Genomic DNA, 8,258 nt, shown 5'->3' on the forward strand with positions numbered 1-8,258 from the left:
TTTATAATTTTGATTAAAAATTGAATTGTGCTGTCTTCTAAAAACATGTTATTCTTTATAAATCATACAATCTAAAATTGTATAACTAAAAATAACAACAGAATAAAATTATTTGAAAAAATAAACAGCAAGAAAAAGTCTGGTTTACCCAACTTTTATTCCAAGGAGGTTCTACTTCATTTACATTTGGGTACTTAAAACACTTTCTTATGACTCTGTAAAGGAATGTTTATTTTCGTTCATGAATAAGGGATAATATTTCTAAGTGCCTTTTAAATGTGACTCATTGATGATGCTAATAACAATAAATAGAATTAAATCAATAAATCAATAAAAGTACATTTCATAATGGGATATTGAAATTTTTATAAAATATAAAAATTCATTGAAGTACATTAAAAGAACAATGTGAAATAAGCAGACAATTTTATAAGGTGGCAAGATCAATAATATCAAATTGCCCATATTGCTTTACTGTAATTTGCTCCAGAAATGCCTTTTAAAAGATTAACTTGAGCATGTACTCATGATGTTAGCAAACTGCACAATAATTTATTTGTTTTAATATTGTTCCAAAGGAAATAAAGATCTTTGGCATAACTACAACTGTGTGTTTACATTTTTAAATTTGAATATTAGGCTTTCTTTTCAAAAACTGCTTTTCTTCACCAAAAAGTTTAAGAGAAACTTACCACATCTAGTTGTCCATGACACAAATGTCATTCTCTCTTTTTTTGTAATTTAATTTCTTTCTTTATATATATTTTACATCATGTGTAGTCCCCATACAATTTCCACCACCAATTCACCCATTGCCCATCACCATAATCCCTTGTGATCTTCCTGCCCTCATTTTGATTCTTCTCCCTCCCCTCTCCTGCAGAATGTCTCTGCTTTATGGTTGTATTTGGTTCCCCTATATCCCTCCTATAAGTGAAACCATCCAATAACAAATGTCATTTTCTTTTATTTTAGGCTGATTTTCCCTGCTGCTGTTTTCAGCACCAACTTCCTCTAATGTTTTTTGCTGTGCTTATAGGAGCTACAAGCTAATTTCATGTAACTAAACCATGCATAATTAAGGTGTTAAAACTTTTAAGTGAAAATAGTCAGAGTGGGTCAGTTATTCAGATTATTTGATTTTGAAACAACCTGCTACTAGCCTAGATTAGGATTTTGTCAAGCTATATATTTTCCTTATAGAAATGACACTGAAGTTCTAGACCAGATACTATCTTTGCCACTCACAAACCAAGTCAAATATACAAACAAACCGAAAACTCAACAAACTAGTAAGATGTGTTTTCAGGACACTTGTTACTGGCCTTATGTGTCGAATTTTGCCAAACTCAGTTAGAGTGGAGAAAATATAAAGATGTAAAAAGCAAACAAACAATGAAGCTGTATAAAAAAATAATGGGGCCTCCCCGGTGGTGCAGTGGGTTGAGCGCAGTGCTGTGAAGCTGGCTGCAGCCTCTGCAGCACCGGTTTGATTCCCGGCCCAGCAGGGAGATTTCCACATGGCAGGGCAGACCTCTCCTGCCTCGCCAACTGCTCCCCTCAGCAGTGTACTTTGGTCAGTCTGCCTGTTCTGCTCCCTGCTCTGTCTCTGGTGAATTCCCTCACCCTCCCATGCCTTTGGCCTGTACCCCAGTGCTTGTACAAATAAATAAAATCTTAAAAAAAAAAAAAGAAAAAAATGATGGCAGGGTCTCCTTGGTGGCACAAGGGGTTAAGCACAGCACTATGAAGCTGTCCACAGCCTCTGCAGCTCAAGTTTGATCGCAGCTGGCCAGGGAGATACCCACATGGTGCAGCAGACATTTCCTGTCTTGCCCACTGCTCCCCTTAGCAGTGTTTTCAGTCAGTCTGCCTGTTCTGTTCCCCACTCTTTCTCTGGTGAATCCTCTCACCTCCGCACCTCTGGCTTGTACCCCGGTTCTTATATGCATAATTAAATAAATCTTTAAAATAAATGATGGCAGAAATTAGGATTGGCAGCAGAACAACTCCATGAATGTTCTGGTTCATAACGACTCATGCCATTCTCCTCCCACCTCCAGACTTAGTCCTCAATTACTGCTTTTATCTCTATTCAAGTCAATGATATTAATCCATTAAGTATCTACTTTTAATAACACTGTACATTGCTTTGATTGAAATAAGTGAATTAATAAATTGAAAAATCAACCAGCTGCTACCTAGAGGAGAGAAAATATATATTCAGAATAGCAGGCAAAGTGCAGTAGAACATAATGATATTTACAGTGGTTCCATAAAGTGCTTTGGAAGTTTAACAAAAGGAAAGAATTTTCATTTGGGGTGATTGAAGATGTGTCCTTAGAGGACATGTTATTTGAAGCAGAACCTTTCAGAAGAACTTACTACTTCCAAAAGGAGCAGTAAGAACTAAGAGGAAGGATAGTCCAAGAAAAGAAGTAGCATGAGCAAAGACTTGGAGATGAGAAAGAATAGGGCATGTCTGAGAAATAAGAAATAGCTCCATAATTTCAGTAAGAGGGAGTCGTACAGGGGAGTAGGTCCTTTGTCTAGTAAGAGCCAAGTGAAGCAAAGTATGAGAGGCCCCGAATATCACTTGAAGTTACTCAAGGTGTGGATTCCTTATTTTTTGCCGGTCACTATATTAGATTCACATATATGTGTCATGCAGCCTTTGTCAAAGCCACAAGGTACATGGTACTATGCCCATCTTTACAGAAGAGAACGCAACTCTGAAATTGTCCATTCCCTGCTCAGAATCATGGAACAGATACATGCCAGACCAGAACCAGAGTGAACTCTGCTGGCCTGGATGTAAAGTCCATGCACTACACACCATGTTCCCTATAGACCTAATTCTATAGTCCTGTCTGGAAATATCTGATCCTGGCCTATTTCTTTCTTTCTTTTTTTTTTTTTAAGATTTATTTATGCATACAAGAACTGGGGTACAGGCCAGAGGTGCAGGAGGTGAGAGGATTCACCAGAGACAGGAGACAGAGTGGGACACAGAAGAGGCAGATTGACTGAAATACACTGCTGAGGGGAGAGGTGGGTGAGACAGGAGAGGTCTGCTGTGCCATGTCGGTAGCTCCCTGGGCGGGGATTGAACTTGTGCTGCAGTGGCTGTGGAGTGCTTCATAGTGCTGAGACTTAACCCTTTACACCACCAGGGAGACCCTGGCCTATTTCTATAGTGAATCATTTCTCATCCAATCTGTAGCGATAGCCTCCTCATTGGACTATTGTTCCTGCCTCTACCTAACCCTTCCTCTGCTGCCCGTTATCTTTCAGCAAGATCTCAGTCCTCTGATCTTGGAGATAGCAGTGCTATGTGCAGGGTAAATTGCGGCCTGCATCCAGACCCAGCTCATTTTCCATCCTGGCATTGCAGGACTCTGTACCCACGTAAACTCTAGACACGCAGCTTTTCCACCACTTTGAAAAACATCACCCTTTCCACATAAGACCCCTCAAAATCAGTACCCAAAAGTAGTGGGGGTGGAGTGAAGGGAGTTGAGGTATGTTTTGTGTTGATTGTTTCTTCTGCTCTAAACCCTTTTTGCTTTCTCTTACTGCTCATCTGCAAAGTCCTGTTCCCTGTCCCCTCTGTGGTGCCCTCTCTAACCCTCTCCAGTGAGAATTGTTTGCTCTTATTTGTGCTCTGGGTGGATGCCTAATAAAGGCCTTATGCTATTAACTTTATAGTGGTTTACCTGCTTGTCTCCCTATTAGAAAGTGCTCTTACTTGCAGACGCTGACTTTTTCATCTTTGTAAAATCAGTCTCCATCTGGTGTCTAACACAGGATCAATACACAGAATACAGACCCAGCTCGGGTATTTCTTGTTGCAAGTTTTGGTGACAGGCATTTGGGAGCAGCCTCAGGGCCTGAGCAGCATGATAAAGGCCTGCCTTGTGACAATGGAGACTTTCCTGGGAAGTTGGGCTGATCTCAGCCATCTGCATACAAACCCTTGGACTTGAACTAATGCCTCTGCTTTTTCTCCCTCATCCTGTATGTGAGCAGTCTTACAATGATAGGGTCTTACCTACTGGGTTTTATTTTTGTCTTAACCTCAGTAGATTTTTCTGTTTTAAGGATCTTATCTAATTTGCTTCCATTTTTTTTTGGGTCATTTTGATATTTTACTTCTTTTAATCCCCTCAACGCCCACCCCCATCCCCAACAATATAATACACACACACACACATACATACCTCCATAACAAAGACTGACCCCTATGGAGTTGTTTAGGAGAACCATTAACCATTGTTAATTAACTATTAATAAATACCTCACTGTGGGATTTGGCTTTTGTGAAGGCTTCCCACTGCAGTCAACAAGAGCACTTTTGGCAAGTTTCCCACAGCAGAGCTTGGCTGTGTACCACACTCCTCTCTTTCCCAGAGAAACATGCACCAGAAGTGATGTGAGGGGGCAGGGTCTGGGGTGTGTAATTGTTAGGCACAGGCTTCTTTGTATTCAATCTTCCCTTCCTATTCCTCAATTTCATTCCCTCATGTCAGGCCAGCCTCCTTTGAAGAGCTTCAGCCCACCCTCTGAAAGTATCTGAGCTCCAATATTACCTAAATTCTGGATGTAGATGACCTTTGTCCTCTGCTGAGTAAAGACTTTTAACACCCACTATTTGCTCCATGCTCTTGCCCACAGGGGCATAATATCTCTAAACTTAAAAAGCAATTAACAGCCCTCAAGTGCCTACAACAAGATGTTCCCCTAAAGAAAAGACTTTATTCCTAAAATGATAAATATGATTATTAATTTCTTTCCCCCTAATATCAAAGTCAGCTTTATAGAATTAGCTGGCTATTGCCAGAGTAGGATCTCTAACTTTTCTGTTGCCGCTCTGTTATCCATAATGACTAAGACTGTTACTGCATCTCCTAATTGATTCTCTCCAGGTATGAATTATAAAATCTCAAATCCTTTCTAACCCCTTCTCCCATTCTTAGATTCATCAACTCACACCTTTTCCCCTTTATTTACTTATTTTTTCATTTATTTTGTTTTTACTTAGGTAATACAGTTGACAACACAGTATGTCATTCAAAAGTATAAGATCTCTATCTTCAGGTACTATTACCAAGTCACACGCACCACCAAGGCACCCATAGTCTTCCATCATAGTCCATTATGCTCCCTCCCCACTGTGATCTTTCCTCTTCCTCTTCCCCCTCTAGCAGCTTCAGTTTTATGGTCAGATTTCTCAGGTTTGTTTTGCCTGACCCTTTGTTTTGTTTATACTGTTCATGAGTAAAATTATCTGATATGTGTGTTTCTCCTTCTGACATTTTTTGCTTAGCATAAAAAATCCCCTCTGGTTACATCCAGGTTGTGGCAAAAGGCAAGAGTTTATCTTTTTTTCTTTTTATAGCTGAGTAGTATTCCACTGTATTTATGCATCACTGAGTAGTATTCCACTGTATTTATACATCTTCCTAAGCTACTCGTCTGTTCTTTGGTACTTAGATTGTCTCCATAACTTGATTATTGTAAGTAATGCTGCAATGAACACAGGAATTTAGTGTTTTTGTCCTCCTCAGATAACTTGAGGTGGGATTGCTGGATCATAGAGCAGATCCATTTTTAGTATTTTCAGATACCTCCATACTGTTTTCCATAGGGGCTAGATCAGTTTACATTCTCACCAAATAGTGTAAGATGGTTCCTTTTCTACACATCCTTGCCGACACTTATTGTTTTGGGTCTTTTTGATATGGGCCTCTTCCACAAGTGTGAGGCTCATTATGATTTAGAGTTGCTTTTTCCTAACTATAAGTGGTAGTGAGCATTTCTTCACATGCCTGGATGTCTTTAGAGAAATGCGTACTTAGTTTTTCTGCCTGTTTTTTGATTGGGTTATCTGTTTTCTTTTTGTTGAGTTGTATAAGTTAATTGTTGAGCTTGGATGTCAGCCCCTTGTCAGACAGACAGTGTGCAAATATTTTCTCCCACTCAGTATTGACATGAAGATGACTGTTTTCTCAAAACCAAGTTTATGACTCCATGAAGTGGTCAGGTTGCATCCAAAACAACAGAACAAAATCACTGAAAGCCCAAATTTCAACCCTGTCCATATTTTCCTTTTGTATAATTCTTATTATGTTATGTTATTTATTTTTTTAAATCTCTCTCTGGTATTGAAACATCCTTGAACCAGGTCTTCTGCTCTAAATTTTTCCCCCCTTCTATCATTTCCTTTGTCACTAGTCCTCATTTTAACTACATTCAGGACCCCAAACCTCTGGATGGCTTTTGAATAGATTATTCAATATTAAAGTTTTTCCTCAAATTGTTGCTTTTGTTTTTTTCACCCTTTCCTTTCAGCTTGGGCATCTTCCCTAAAATCATTCTTCCCTCCCTTCAGAACTCCAGATCTTAGTTCAGCAGTTTTTCCCACACAAATGAGGAAATTCTTCCTAAATTTTATATTAGTTAAATAAGGATCCAAATCCTTTTAGAAAAGGTCATATTTATTTATCTGCAATTTCACGGAGCGATATTCTAGGTTCTGCTTGCTGTCAAAATATCTTTTTCTGTGCTTATTGTGATGACAATAATTGTAACTATTCATATTCCCACAGAAAACGCAACCCTCAATCAAATAATTCATCATAGGGTACTGCCATTGGGGGAATTAAAGTTTTGCTTATGAAGACGTCCCAATCAGGATATTGCCCTTATTGTCAAACCCTTTTCTCAGCTTCTTTGTGGTAGAAAGGCTAACCCTATGGCAAAAATTGCCGCATTATCCTTGGTTGCCCCCAAATATACTTAATCATTTGTGGAATCAGAGCCTATCAATAAGATACTTCTTAACATCAAATTAGGATCATGTTACCTAATCAGTTCTTATCAGATATGTAGCCCAACCAGCTTTTTAAACAATTTAAATTTATGTCTTCCTCAATAGCTATCATTGGTCTTGATAATTCACTGGTTACTATGTTTCCTCAAAATGTTGCAGCCAATACCAAAATATTACTGGGTTCCTCCTTTCACTGCTGGATCTAAGACACCCTTGAAAGAGAAGCTGGGACTCAGAGCTTCTGGGCTTGACTCCTACATCTAATCACTGAATCACCCTTTTTGCCTGGAGGCAAAACTCTCTTACCAAAAAAAAAAAAAAAAAAATGCTGCAAAAACATATTTCTCTGTTCACACATGTGAGCATTCTCTAGAGTATATACATATGTCTGAAAAGTTCTGGGTTATAGAATATGTACTTCTTCACCTTAATCAGATATTGCCCTATCGCTTGTTTGTGTTGTAACCTTAATTTGCTTACAGTTATACAGAAGTTTTTAAATGGTGATGAAATGGAGCAAAACTGGAGGATCTGGGTTGACCCAGATGGTAGGTTCTCACCTGTGTATGCTTAAGAATGCAGGACACAACAAAAACGAAGTGAGAAAAAAACAACAAGATCTTTTTATACAAGGAGTGAGAAAAGGAAGAGCTCAGAGAGTAAAAGAGAAAGAATTTTTATAGCTTGACATGTGGCCAGATGCCATCTATCCAGCCCCAGATAATGACTGCTCAGCAGGCCCAGGTTACAGGTATAACTGCATATGGCAAGTTGGCATTTTCTCCACAGACACCCCTTCTTCCTAACAGCTTAAGTTTCAAAGATCCCAGTAGCTTTCAAACGTCTCCAAAGTTAGAGCTCCATCATCTTTTCCCATCAGCTGCCACTCAGAGGGTGGAGTCTAGAAAGGTCCACCTTCTATCACTGAGTTGGCTGTAAGCACCACCCTCTGCCTGGGAGGCTGCATCTTACTATTTTTATGCCAAGTTATGCTTTTGTTCTCCCCACAATGCTTTATTCCTTCATTATTATTTTCTGTTTTTAAAAAAGACATGGCTCAATTCACCATTGTACCCTCATGCTTAGTGCTGACTGACTAGATCTTCAAACACTCTTCAATTTTATTCCAAATTTTATTTGGTCCGTGGCAACTTTCATCTAATACAAACCGTGTTTATATATTTAGGTTTTCACACACAGAAAGAAAAATATTCCTGTTTTTACCTTCTTTCCCACCAAAATGTGCCTAGGAATTCTAAATCTCATTTAAAAATAGAATCTTTACAGGGCCTCCTCTGGTGGCGCAGCGGTTGAGCGCTGGGCTGCCAAGCTGCCCGCGGCCTCTATAGCGGCGGTTGGATCCCCGGCCTCCTGCGAGGGTCCCACATGGCCCAACAGACCTCTCCTACCATGCCCACTGCTCCCT

The 8,258-nt window shown here is 39.4% G+C and overlaps 1 protein-coding gene across 1 annotated transcript in view; it reads right to left on the minus strand.

Moving 5' to 3' along the window:
- NKAIN3 (sodium/potassium transporting ATPase interacting 3) overlaps nucleotides 1-8,258 on the minus strand; it is a 749,694-nt gene that overhangs the window by 56,012 nt on the left and 685,424 nt on the right. The gene's annotated exons all lie outside the window — the stretch shown is intronic.

Source organism: Talpa occidentalis, unplaced genomic scaffold, assembly GCF_014898055.3.
Source record: "Talpa occidentalis isolate TD23 unplaced genomic scaffold, MPIMG_talOcc4v2.1, whole genome shotgun sequence".
In the NCBI taxonomy this organism is placed as follows: Eukaryota; Metazoa; Chordata; class Mammalia; order Eulipotyphla; family Talpidae; genus Talpa; species Talpa occidentalis.